The 14,079-nt window shown below is 45.7% G+C and overlaps 1 protein-coding gene across 1 annotated transcript in view; it reads right to left on the minus strand.

Annotated features, from left to right (window-relative positions):
- The window catches only part of LOC126545441 (uncharacterized), a 265,594-nt gene that overhangs the window by 211,043 nt on the left and 40,472 nt on the right, over positions 1 to 14,079 (minus strand). The window lies entirely within an intron of this gene.

The following is a 14,079-nucleotide window of genomic DNA, read 5'->3' on the forward strand; positions in this document are numbered from 1 at the left end:
AACTCACTCTTGAAGTGCGTATATTAAGATCATTTATATGTTTACAATACAGCCTATGTCGCACAAGGCCATACCAGGGGGACATTACTATACAAAATAATAATAGCAGGAACAAAATGCTCATTGTTAAAAATAAGCACCACAAAGCAATAACGATCGCTTTAGTTCTTGGAACAACATAAGATGAAGTGGTTTTCAAAATAATGTAATAAACACATAGTAACAAACATACAAATACAAAGTATGTGTAATTCCCTACTTATAGATATTAATTATAGTATGCACTTATAGTAATACGTATTATATACCGCGGTAAAAGAGACGAAGAGACCCTTACAGACAAAGGGAGCAGTGTTATGTCAACATCATGTTTTTCATATTGTGCTCATATAGCGCACTCAGCGCCTGATTAGAAAAATGCGCAAAGCGGGTGAGTGTAGAAACCGTCATTATCGTTAAGATTCGCAATTGTTCATGGAGTTGCGTTACGCTTAGTTCATGTCTTTAATGACAATGTCATTTAGATGCTATACATGTCCCTAACGGTTTGCTATGATAAAATGAGGGGTGCGTACATTGAAGTATCCATACAGGTGTCCTTTGTTAGTTTGCTCTTACAATAAGTGCACTTTCGTAGGTGTAGAGAACAGTTACGATAAACGAGGTAGAGAAGAAAAAATAACTTTTATCAGTAAATAGGATGGGCAAACAAATGGATGGCCGCGGCGCAAGATATCGCGTGATTCTCCTGTAAAGCGTGTTTTGTCTGCTAGGCATTCTTGTAGCAGAAGAAAGCCCAGCCTTCGGGTCACAGCAGCGGTCACAGCAGCGGGTCACTCGTCGGAGTTCCGGAAAAATGGTTGGAACCTCGATGGCATAAAATAACTTCTCCGGTAAATTTTTCCTAGCCTGGTGGAGTATTTTTTATCTTTATTTTAGAATGATGTGTGCTACCATGAATACCCAGATAAGTCAATAGGTGAACCGACAAGAAGAAAGAAGAAAAAAGGAAAAGCAGAACGAGAGAGAGACGGAACAATGCTCCATTTGTTATTTCTATCCCACGGAACATCTGCTCCAGTTGGCCCCGTTCCATTTCATTCACTTTAAAAGTCCCTTCCAATTCGATGAAATGGAGCGCTTACAAATATATTCAGCTCCACCGAAATCAGAGTGGGTGCATGAAAGCCTGGCTCCTTGGAGCTTTTAGTAAAGCTAAGATGAATGCGGCGCATGCATTTTCTTTCCCCTAGTCAAGTGAATGTTTGTAAAGCCACATTTGTGAAAAGAAGTGCGCATTTATTTATTGTAACCTTTACTTGTAGAAAATGAGCAGTGCCGGTGAAACCCGAATTCCATTTCTTGTTTATCTTATGGGTAACTTGTTTGGCGTTCTATCACAGCGCGAATCGCTGTTCGCGGCCAAAGTCGCACGTCAAGAAAGAAATTGGACGGGCGCCAAAATGTTGAATTCCAGGAACACAAATTGTTCCCATTTGTCCTTTCTTAGCGTGTTTTCTCATAGTAAGCAGAATGGTTACGCCTGTACCCGTGTTCGCATTCCAATGCGGCCTTTCACTGCTTTATCGATAGCAAGAAGCGAGCCGTCGTCTGCGTTGATGCGTGGCCGTACACTCCGGCGCGTGCCTTCTCCAAGAAATGCCGGCCGTCTGACTCGAAAGTTGCGGGGGCGACGTGGCCACATCAAGGCGTCCCTTAGAAGTCAGTTCTTTTACGCTGCCGGAGTGGTAATTAAGTGACACCGTCAGGAACATTGGGCGCCTCGGGGCGCACGCTACAGTTAGAATTCTTGGTCCAGCAGAGTTTCCTGGGGGCAATTGGTGGACGGCGAAGGGACGCAGACCGGAGTGGCTCTCGCGCCTGCCCCATGGTGCACGTAAATAAGTAACGGGCCCCAAAAGCTACAGCTGTGGCCCGGCACAACAAACGTAATCGCGCGGATCCGCGGCGGCGGCAGCGAAATTGTCAGTGCCGCGTAGCTCTCAACTGGCGCGGTTTCAGCAGGACCGACGAGAGCAGGCGGCACTAGCCATCCCCGGCGCCGACGCTAATAAATGTAGCCAGCACAGTAAAAAAGCGAGAGGCCCTCAGGGAAACACATAGGGCGGCATGGGGGAAGGGGGATGCCCTTTAATCTTCTTCAGGTGGTTAGGGCTATTTCCACCCCAGTCAGTAATAAAGTTGGCCAGCGAGCAAAAAAAAAAAGAAAAAATAGGGGTGCAGTCCTACGACTTCCGCTGTTTACCCTGACCGCGCTAGTGGCCCGGCGGCACGTCCGCCGGCGTGCAACAACGTGCGCTCTTGTTGCGCCGACCCGGCAACTTGACCGCAATCCCCGAATGGGCGCCAGTTGCCGCTTGGACGCCTCAGGGCATCTCTGCCCCCTACCCTCGTCATAAGTGCGCGGCAGGGCCGTCGCTCAGAGCGATGCGGGCGCGCCACTCCCGATTCCATTTCGTGCACCGAGACTTTCGACAGCCGGCCACAACTACCATCGATACATAATTCCTTTACCGCTCTGGCGGAGCAACCACGTTCGCGTATCTTCTGACACCCGTAGCGAGGGCTTTTTTTTTCTTAGTTGTGTTCACGTTTTCGGAAAGGAAGCGCTGCACTGTGCCTCGCCTGCGGGCACTCCACCACCTCCGCGGCAATCTTCTTTCGCCGCTGATGTATAGCCTGTAACGGCATCGCTTATGCACATGAAAGGCTGTATCGCAACCATGGCAAAGGGCACGTAGACAATTTAATAAACTGCTCTCGGAACTTCCATTGCGTCTGTAGGTCATTCTTTGGCACTAGCCGGCCAGTTCAGGAAACGGCTGGCTTCGCAACAATATGGTATGAAAAAGTAATTCGCTGAAATTATGTTAGAAAACTAGAAATCAGCCCTTGATGGGAACTTTACTGGTGGTGTAAGTAACATGTCAGTACGAAAAAATAGTAGCGCCCCCACACTTTCGGTTCTATTACTCCGCAAAAGTATGTACTATTGGCAAGTTAAAATCAAGAAACCAAGACTCAAACTATACACATCTTCAACATAATTTATTGTTATGAGTTTATCCGTCAATAGCACCAGAGCGTAGCAGAATATAATTTATTATTGACTTCCATGGATTAAAGTGGCGGAAGGAACTAATGTGGAAAACATATTCTCAAGCTAAACAGAGATGAGGTTAAGCTACTGCTTTAAGTACAAAAAAATGCTTCGAATGTCAATGCGGCATTCGGTTTGACACGACGCTTGTAAAGGGGTGAGCCACTAGGGTGATCTAATATAGCTCCTTTTCTTATTCGCTCTCTCTCAGTCGCTCTCGTTTTGGGTGCGTGCTTGCGCCTATCAGTGTTTGTGTGTCTGCGTTTGTATCTGTGTGTGCGATTACAAGTACGCGATGTAACGGCTGAAGGTAATTTGCCCTGTGTGGGGCTCTTCCCATCTCGCCAAAATGGCCAGATGGGAAGATACCTGGCACCCACAAGCTTAAACCAACGGAAGATCCACTTTTGAAATCAGCACTGCGGTTCTTATGTAATTCTAGGATTGGGTTAGCACTCGCAGTTTTACAGTTGCTTTTCATTCTTGCAACCTAGTTTTTATTCGTTTATATTTTTTTCGTTAGGAGGGGACTTGAATGTCAGAGGCGTCCTATGTGCGTTTTCGAACGCAACAGAAGGAAGGTGTGGCGATATTACGCATAAAACGATGCCAAAAACCTTTCGCTTGTGATCATGAGATCATTTCGTGCGCTCCACACGAACCCCAACACAAATGCGCAGCGCAGACTCGCGATGACAGGCTTTACTGCTGAACGATGCGCTCATGTTCCTGCTCGCACGCGCGAGAACAGTTACCGTTCTCCATCCTGTCGCAGGGGTCGACAGCACTCACTATTCACTAACCTACGAAAAAGTTGCGCAAGCTTTTTCACCTGTCAGAGGACTGTGAATGCTGGAACCATCGTGTTGAAGTGTACGAACTATTTACAAAGCAAATAAAAGGAACGCTGCTCTTTCGAGCTCGCCGAATTTTTATAAAGATGTTTGGCAAAAAAAAAAGAACATGTATCGCGCCGAACCAGCGCGAATTACAGTCCCAGCGTTCGGCGACGTTGATTCAAATGTACAGACAATGCTTTAGCGCACACCCGGTTAAGCGAACAGTATTCGTCTCAACAGGTGAGGAGAAGCCAAGTCCTATATCGAGTGTCCGACGTAACTTGAGCCAGACTTCAAAAATATGCAAACGTCACCTGGCTGGACAAAACCAAGGTAATGCTGTTTGCCGTCGTATTGGAGATACTCGGATAAGTTGAGACTTGTTGTTGGGCGAGTTGGTTCATACTGCGAAGGAATAAATGCACTGTGCGAAATTCAACACAAGGACGCAGTATGGGACACGGACAAGCGCTCACTTTCAACTACCTTTATTCTTCGTCGCTCGTCGATATATGTCGCTAGTCGCACTTGCGCGAAGCATGTTGGCTAATGCCGGATACCCTTGCGTGGCCGTAACGACAATTTCAGAAGTTCTTCCGCGTGAAACAAAAGCAGCCCGTTCCAGGGTGAACACCCGGTGGCTATGTAGGAGTCATCCAGAAGAGTTGCCATATGTGCGTCGCATATCCCACAACCTGAAAAAGGTAGCGAGCAGGCGTGCCGACAGTTTTTTCTGCCCGGCGCAAGCTGGCTGGGCTTTGCCCCAGAATCTCTCCTGAAAAAAAAAAGAAAAAAGAACCCGGAGGTTGCGGCAAAAAGCATCTTTGAGGGTATGTGAAATACACGGTTGGCGTTGTCTACGAGATTCCGCTACCTTGTGGAAAGTCGTATGTTGGGCAGACCGGACGTTGCGTTAACGGTCGTGCAAGGGAACATGAACTTTCAAATAAAAATAAAGAAAATGCGCATTTGCCTGCGCATTTTTAAGCTTGCATGTTTGTTCTTGCTTTCCAAAAAATAAAGATCTTGGGTAAAAGCCAAGCTACCGCTGTCCAGGCGCTGATGGAAGCTTTCTATATATCTCTTAGAGGGAAGGCTTGCGTAAGTGACATCTATTTCTTTAATGGATAGTGAGAAGCGCTTTTGCGCGGCTTGCTTTAATCTGTCGTTGTGACAATATGATTACATTTTTCGCGAATGTGCGACTAGAGACGTATATTGACGAGCGACGAAGAATAAATCCAGTTGAAACGTAGCGCTTTTCCCATGTCCCTTACTACGTCCTTGTCTTGGATTTCTCGCAGTGCATTTATTTCCTCGCATACTCAGATTATTTTTTGCATTCCGCCCACTTACATAATTAGTCTTAATTAATTGATCAACTTCTCAAATATTATATTTGGGTGAAAATTGTCACTGCGTAAATTGGAGAGCAATATGAAAGACTCCCGATACAACTTTCTGTCGCTCACTGCGTGCTAGAAGCCGTGAATACACGCGAAGTGCCTCGAGAGGCCAGTCGCGCGTCAATTTTTCTTGTATTCGCGGGCTTCTTTCGTTCTTAGAAGAACACTTTTATGTAGCACGTATTGAGCAACGGAAAGAGGTAACGGGTGTCTTTCATGTTGCTCTCTAATTTTCTCACTGACACCTTTCATCTAATTATAATATTTGATAAGTTGATTAATTATTTAGGACTAATTATGTATTTAGGCGGAATGCAAAAAAAATAATCTGAGTATCTCATAGCGACGGCAAACAACATTACTTTAATTCTGTCCAGCTAGGTGGCATTCGCATATTTTTGATGTGTGGCTCAAGTTATGTGGGACATCCTATATTTCCTCCTTTCGTTAACTACTTTTTTCCCTTCACCTCTTTATACATAGCGTCATTTCCTTTATCCTTCTGATTCGTTTGAGTAATGCAGCCTAATCAAATCTCGCAGCACCTCCTAACCTTACATCTACCGAGTTGTTTCACTGAGCTGTTGCAAAAAAGAGAGAGAGAGAAGCGCCGTCTTCTGGGACCTACCTGTTTGCCGCTGCCAACGGTCGCTTTTCTTTATCTACCCTACAAGCAACAGCGTGAGGCGAGGAAAAGTACATTACCTCCTTTTGTTTCTCAGAGCTCAGTAAGCCGGAATGCGTTGAAAGCCAGTCTCAGAAACCTACTGCGCTTTATATAGGCCAGAGGGGGGAAAAAACAACTAAGCTGAAAAACAGAACCTTCGTAGAACCTTCGGAATGATTGCGAAAGCTCTAGTCGTAGCTCAAGTGCGGACCTCTGCCACCTGCTACTTCTCCGAGACAAGAAACAAAGAACGCACAGAGTTGCAGCGTAAGAAAAAGCACGCGTCGCAGAAAGAACACAGGAAGCCATTCCTTGATGTCGCTTAGGCGCTGAAAGGAGGAGCGCCCAGTGGCACTTAGTTCCTGCAGCGTGCTGTCACAGTGGCGCGGATCGATGGCTTGTTTCAGCTGGACGAAAGGGAGAAAGCGACGGCCGGTCGGGCCGAGGGTGAAACAGCGGATTACTCGCCACGCGCGGCGAAAGTGTTCTGATGAGTTTCCGGCAAAGGATGTCCACGCCTCGCCGCGCCGCGCGCGTAGCCCCGCTGCCCCGGACCAATCGATGTCGGCAATTCGGCGAGGGACACGGGCGCCACACGTGCACCGGGCCGGGGGTCCCAAGAGCTGTCACGCAGATGCACCACGGCTACGAAATATGAGTGTGCCCAGGACGTGGCACGTGCGTGCTGCCCGCGCTGCGGGCAGTATTACGTTTAGCCTGGGCAAGGTTTTCCTGACAGCGTGGGCCGCCTGGTCCGGAGCACGTCCGGCCGACCGCACTTGAGCCCGGTCTGCGTTTCACCTTGCTGCGCCAAGCTTTTCGGCATGCCACGCTCGCGTGAGTGGCCAGTGACGGTGGAAACGGGGAAGCCCACAGAGATGACTGCTTTGAGCGATGAGTTCAGCAAGTCGCCGAGCAATCAGTGCTGTTTTCAGAGTGGAGCACACCACCAACTCCAACCCGACCGCGGCAGAATCGTCGGTCTTTCGTGCTCCTATCCCTGCTTTGAGTTTGAAAACGCTATCGCTATGTTTTATGCTGCCGCCCGGAATCATTCTTTCCCAGAGAATTTTCTGATTTAAACAGCGCTTTAGGGTATAACGCATGTATTCCTCGCTGCCATCAGATCTAGGGAGCCTGCGGTTCCTTAATCTGGAACTTGTTTTGCGGGAAACAAATGTTTGCGCACAAGAGCGCTTCAAACGCGGCACCATAGGAATGTGGAAAGGGGCAGAAGGGCGCGCGTGCCTGAGCCCGATAAAGAAGCGGATGGAGCTCGGCCAGAGAAAGGTGCGATCTCTCAACGTCAGATGCGGGAAGCGCTTTCATAAAGATGCGCGGCCCTCGAACGGGCACGCACCGGCTAACCCAGGGCGTTCGTAATCTCCTCGGAGCTCAAGCTGCCGCATAAGAGTGCCTCCGTCAGCTCCCCCGCTGTGTTCCGTCTCTTCGCATTAACAAAGCGCCACCGTGAAACGAAAGTGCGAGACGGAGCGGAGCGCAACAGGTCGTGCGTATTGAAGTGTACTGATAGAGGTCGCGCTGATTCGCTGTTGTTGTTATCAAGCAAAGCTTCGACTTAGATTGTTGCGCGACCGCAGAAATGAATGCGAAATGTGTTTTAGAGATAACCTCGTAATCCCCTGAATGATGTTTCTTTATTCGTTGTCATAAGAATGACTGTAATTCTGCAAGCCAGCAACGTATTGACGTGGGAAGGATGGTTATGACGGTGCGGGACACAGAACAAAGGAGAGCGAAAGTTACCACGTTCGCTGAAGTCGTCCTTTCCCTTGTACTTTCTCTTGCGTTGTGCCCGCTGTGCCTCTGAAGGTGTCAGAAAAACTTCAGTGCTCATAATGCCGTTGATGGTGTAGAGTACGTGTTCTGGGCATCCTTTTACGACTGACTCAGCATTACGCATGATAGCTATATATATGGAACTTTACGTCAAGTTTTAGTATGTAGCGCGTAGTATTACTCTAAGCTATTTTTAAAGGCTTGATTATTTCTATTTCGTTATTGCTATATTCTTCTCTTGTTTCGTGTTTTTTAGAACTATTTGATTTCTCAACCAAATTAGACGAGCGCGTGAGTGAAACTGAAAGGGATAGAACAACGGAAGTACCTACTGTAAAGTATCTTCAATACAGTCGGACAGTCGCTATCACAAACCGCTCAGCGCACTACGAGAGACTCTTTACGATGCACCTGTTAATGCCGCAATCGAAATTCAGAGCGTTGAGTCGAACGCGCTGCGATGTGCTGAACTCGGACGCCGGCAACTACACCGAGATGCGAGCACATTACACTCGTCGCAATAAAACACGTTGCTGGACACTGTATCAGTGCCAATAAATTGGCTAAGTATCTAATTATGAATTAGTTTTAAAAATACCCGCAAGCTCGATTGTTCCAGGAATCCCATTGCATGCTAAAGATGTAAGAACTTCAGAAAACAATATGCCAGCTGGTAAGTATATTGGAATATATACTGTTGGAGAAAACCAGTTTAAAACTACGTGCCCATTGGAAGTGTTCAGCAGCGAACTTTTGACCAATCTGCATGTAACAGACACAATGTCAGCATGTTCGGCTATGAAAGCACCACTTCGAGCATCCCTTCAAAGAACATTGTACTTCAGGTCTGCTGCAGGGCAGCATTGCGGCAACTGACTGCGTTTGCACATTCTCATTTCTTGTATATCCTCTCGCGCCGATAGAGAGCAAGCAAGGAGAGGAAAGGTGGGGAAGTCAACCTGACGAGCATTCAGTGTGCTACCCTACGTTGGGGCAAAGGATATTTGGGGGTAGAGAAAAAGGAAATAGGGTGAAAGTCAACGCTGCGTGCACGCAGGAGGATGCACAGGACTATAAACCGTTACTCAGGCCGGCCATTGCACTTGAATAACTGCACCAGTGCACGGATAGCCTTTTGCGCCAGTGACGGATGTGGCCATGGTTCGTGTACCTTTCACTCAGAAAATTGTCACGAGTCCAGCCGGCTGCCAGGGAACTCTCGCCCTAAGGATGCCATCTGGCCAACCACGTGGCCACAGCACACTCTGAGGGGCAAGCGAAAAGCAGATAATACAGCGGTAGATGGCGAATGCTCCCTAACCTCTAGCTTCCCCAACACCCTCCCATGCCCTTCTTTTTCTTTTTTTGTTCCTTTTTCCCTCTTAATGTCTTCTTCTATTTATTATTTTCAAGTTCTTTCTTCTCTTTTATTCCCGCCTTCCCTATCTCCCGCTCTTGTCCCCTCGTCTTAGGAACCACGCTTATAGAGGTCAGGCGACAACTCTCATTCTCTTTGAAGTCTCTCCCTTTGCAACCAGCCACCACCGACAACAACCGCACGTTACGTCACTCTACTAAGCCTTTAATACTATCATGCCGAGGACGACGACGCCATCTTTGACGAAGATAGGTCCTCCTATCGAAACGTTGGCCAGCCTTTCTGATGCACCTTACCCCTGTTTATAACCTTTATACCACAGTTACTTTAGGAGTGTACGACTACTCGAAGTTTTCAATATGAATCAAATAATCATTGCTATTCAATTCGATATTTCCCCGTTCGAAATTGTTGTCGAATATTTAATTCTGTTCGAATACAAGGGGTAACAACACCTATACGTGAGTACCGATCGAGGCATTCAGACTGATGCACGTGAGGACATTTACGAATGACTCTGCTAGTGGAGATCCGCGGTTGCTCAGACTCCAGTTTCGGAGTGAACGCTCTGGGAAGAGAACTTCTGTTGAATAATTTCTGAGCGTTCAATAAGAATACCTCGCTTTCAGGTAGCCTACATACGAATTTGTTGATTCAATTTAGACAAAGCAACTGATTATTCAACTAGTCTCACTATAAGTGCATCCATTTAGAACAATGTGTGGTGCTTTATCAACGCACCTCTCTTTCCTTCGGCGAGCACAACACTCCATGTCCGTCTGGTGACATGTTCCTTTGTTTCTTTACTGTAATATCTATGCTGCGCCAGATAACTGAAAGCAGTTATTTATCATGTACAGACTCCTCAGCTTTCAGGATATCGTGCTGCAAACGGCGTTATATGCATGTAACAAATAATCTAAATAAGCACCATTTTATAGCCACACGGACTTCATAGAAACTTTATATCTCGCTTTCTTTAAAAATTAGAAATATTCAATGCTTTATTAGGTATTCGGAGGTAATTTTTCTCAAATATTCCTATTCGATTCGATAGTGAAATCTCGCTATTCAAACACCCCTACTTATTTTCTAATGGCTGCAAATGGATTAAGGCGCGCACAAATAGTTCCCTCGTGCGAAGAAAAGCACGCGGCACGCTAGAGCGCTGCCGTGTCGCATGTAACTTGAAAAGCACTCGTTATTGCAAAAGGGATCGACGGTATACTGGAAGAGAGGGGCTATAGGGTAAGCCCCGCACCGACCTATACTGAAAGACACCGAACTTTTCTTTTTTTTTGTTTTTTTCATCGTTTCAGCACACAGAAGCGAGGGCTTAACAATTCAAATAAGATTCAATCAGAATTCCTCGTTCTCTTTGTTTTTCCTTTGTTTTTCTTTCTTTTCTTTTGCTTTTGTTTTTGCTTTGCCTGCGAGAGAACGGAACTTGGGCGACATGTCGCAAGTAATAAGCTCGGCTATGCACGAGGCGGAGAAAGGCCCCTTTTCTGTAGCTTTCGTCACTCACTTCTTAAAGTGCGCATATGGCGTTTTGTTTTGTTTTTTTCTTAGATAACTAAATGGGAGAGTTCTTTTACTGCGCATTTAAATTATTTGCAAGTCAGTGCGACAGCTTTTTTGTTTTCTTTAATGACAGCGAAGAGGCGTCTACTCTTCCGAAAAGTACGCCTGTCTATGAAAATGGTGCGTAATTAAAGTACGGCAGCGTCGCACGCACGAGTCTTATTACTATGTTTTAAGTTGTTTTTTTTACTCTAAGCAAATATTCTTGCGTATCTTTCAATGGACGCCCAACCAAAAAATCACACCCGAGTAATGGTCGAGAGAGAAATAATCGTGTTAAAGTGCTGTCAACGCGAATGTTGCGGTTCACTGGCACGGGGGTATGCAGCTGAGTCAAAGGTCGGGGTCTGCCTCTCGATGGGCGTTGAATGTATAAACGCCTGTGTGCTGAGACATCGGCACACGTTAAAGCACGCCAGGCGAGCTAACTTATTTAACCAGAGTGCTCGGCTACGACGTCCCTCACAGCGTTAGCGCAACTTTTGTACCTAACCAAATAATATCATATCAAAAGTCTAAAACACGCGAGCGGCATAAAAATAAAATATGTGTTTTCTCGTGCCAAAAACCACGACCTGATTATGAGGTACGCAGTGTGGGACAGCGGATTAATTTCGACCGCCCGGGGTTCTTTAGCGTCATCATCATCATCATCATCATCATCATCAGCCTAGTTACGCCCACTGCAGGGCAAAGGCCTCTCCCATACTTCTCCAGCTACCCCGGTCATGTACTAATTGTGGCCATGTTGTCCCTGCAAACTTCTTAATCTCATCCGCCCACCTAACTTTCTGCCTCCCCCTACTACTCTTCCCTTCCCTTGGAATCCAGTCCGTAACCCTTAATGACCATCGGTTATCTTCCCTCCTCATTACATGTCCAGCCCATGCCCATTTCTTTTTCTTGATTTCAACTAAGATGTCATTTACCCGCGTTTGTTCCCTCACCCAATCTGCTCTTTTCTTATCCCTTAACGTTACACCTATCATTCTTCTTTCCATAGCTCGTTGCGTCGTCCTCAATTTCAGCAGAACCCTTTTCGTAATCCTCCAGGTTTCTGCCCCGTAGGTGAGTACTGGTAAGACACAGCTGTTATACACTTTCCTCTTGAGGGATAGTGGCAACTTGCTGTTCATCATTTGAGAATGCCTGCCAAACGCACCCCAGCCCATTCTTATTCTTCTGGTTATTTCAGTCTCATGATCCGGGTCCGTGGTCACTACCTGCCCTAAGTAGATGTATTCCCTTACCACTTCCAGTGCCTCGCTACCTATCGTAAACTGCTGTTCTCTTCCGAGACTGTTAAACATTACTTTAGTTTTCTGTAGATATATTTTCAGACCCACCCTACTGCTTTGCCTCTCCAGGTCAGTGAGCATGCATTGCAATTGGTCTCCTGAGTTACTAAGCAAGGCAATATCATCAGCGAAACGCAAGTTGCTAAGGTATTCTCCATCAACCTTTATCCCCAATTCTTCCCACTCCAGGTCTCTGAATACCTCCTGTAAACATGCTGTGAATAGCATTGGAGATATCGTATCTCCCTGTCTGACGCCTTTCTTTATTGGGATTTTGTTGCTTTCTTTGTGGAGGATTACGGTGGCTGTGGAACCGCTATAGATATCTTCCAGTATCTTTACATATGGCTCATCTACACCCTGATTCCGTAGTGCCTTCATGACTGCTGAGGTTTCGACTGAATCAAATGCTTTTTCGTAATCAATGAAGGCTATATATAAGGGTTGGTTATATTCCGCACATTTCTCTATCACCTGATTGATAGTGTGAATATGGTCTATTGTTGAGTAGCCTTTACGGAATCCTGCCTGGTCCTTTGGTTGAAAGAAGTCTAAGGTATTCCTGATTCTATTTGCGATTACCTTAGTAAATACTTTGTAGGCAACGGACAGTAAGCTGATCGGTCTATAATTTTTCAAGTCTTTGGTGTCCCCTTTCTTATGGATTAGGATTATGTTAGCGTTCTTCCAAGATTCCGGTACGTTTGAGGTCATGAGGCATTGTGTATATAGGGCGGCCAGTCTTTCTAGGACAGTGTTCCCACCATCCTTCAACAAATCTGCTGTTACCAGATCCTCCCCAGCTGCCTTCCCCCTTTGCATAGCTCCCAAGGCGTTCTTTACCTCTTCCGGTGTTACTTGTGGGATTTCAAGTTCCTCTAGACTCACCTCTCTCACCTTATCGTCGTGGGTGTTACTGGTACTGTATAAATCTCTATAAAACTCTTCAGCCACTTGAACTATCTCATCCATATTAGTAACGATATTGCCGGCTTTGTCTCTTAACGCCCACATCTGATTCTTGCCTATTCCTAGTTTCTTCTTCACTGCTTTTAGGCTTCCTCCGTTCCTGAGAGCCTGTTCAATTCTATCCATATTATAGTTCCTTATGTCCGCTGTCTTACGCTTGTTGATTAACTTAGAAAGTTCTGCCAGCTCTATTCTATCTGTAGGCTTAGAGGCTTTCATACATTGGCGTTTCTTGATCAGATATTTCGTCTCCTGCGATAGCTTACTGGTTTCCTGTTTAACGGCGTTACCACCGACTTCTACCGACCTCTCCGCCGGCCAAGAGGGGAAAACGCGCTTTCCGATCGCTCAAGGTTGCGCGGACATAGTATAACTCTAGCGTCTAGGAACAGCTTAACCAGGTGCGCGGGCGGCACGCATAGCGTGGGAAGCTAGCCGCCAGAATAACTATCTCAAGGACTGCTGCTGACGAGGGCGAAATACCTTCGTGTAATTATAATAACCCTAATCGGACTACTTTCGAAAGAAAAAAAAGGAAACGGCCCAGAGGGCTATACTACGAGAGCTATGACTGATAATTTTCTATGTGTGTATATATATATATATATATATATATATATATATATATATATATATATATATATATATATATATATATATATATATATATATATATATATATATATATATATATATATATATATATATATATATATATATATATATATATATATATATATATATAGATGTATATATATATATATATATATATATATATATATATATATATATATTCGTCTCATCTATGGTATCGCATGCACGCGCTGTTGCTTTGTCTCTGCGTGTAGTATTTAAGAGAGCAAGTTTAAGGGCGGAGAAGAAGGAAGGAAAAGGAAGCAAAATTGCAGCGCCGTGGTTTTTAAAGCGCACCCGTGGTAGCGAAACGGAAGACGATATAAGCGTGCGTGGCCATGATACGCACACGACAAACTGCCTTAAAACATTTAGACTTGAGGG

Source organism: Dermacentor andersoni, chromosome 1 (genome assembly GCF_023375885.2).
Source record: "Dermacentor andersoni chromosome 1, qqDerAnde1_hic_scaffold, whole genome shotgun sequence".
Classification (NCBI taxonomy): Eukaryota; Metazoa; Arthropoda; class Arachnida; order Ixodida; family Ixodidae; genus Dermacentor; species Dermacentor andersoni.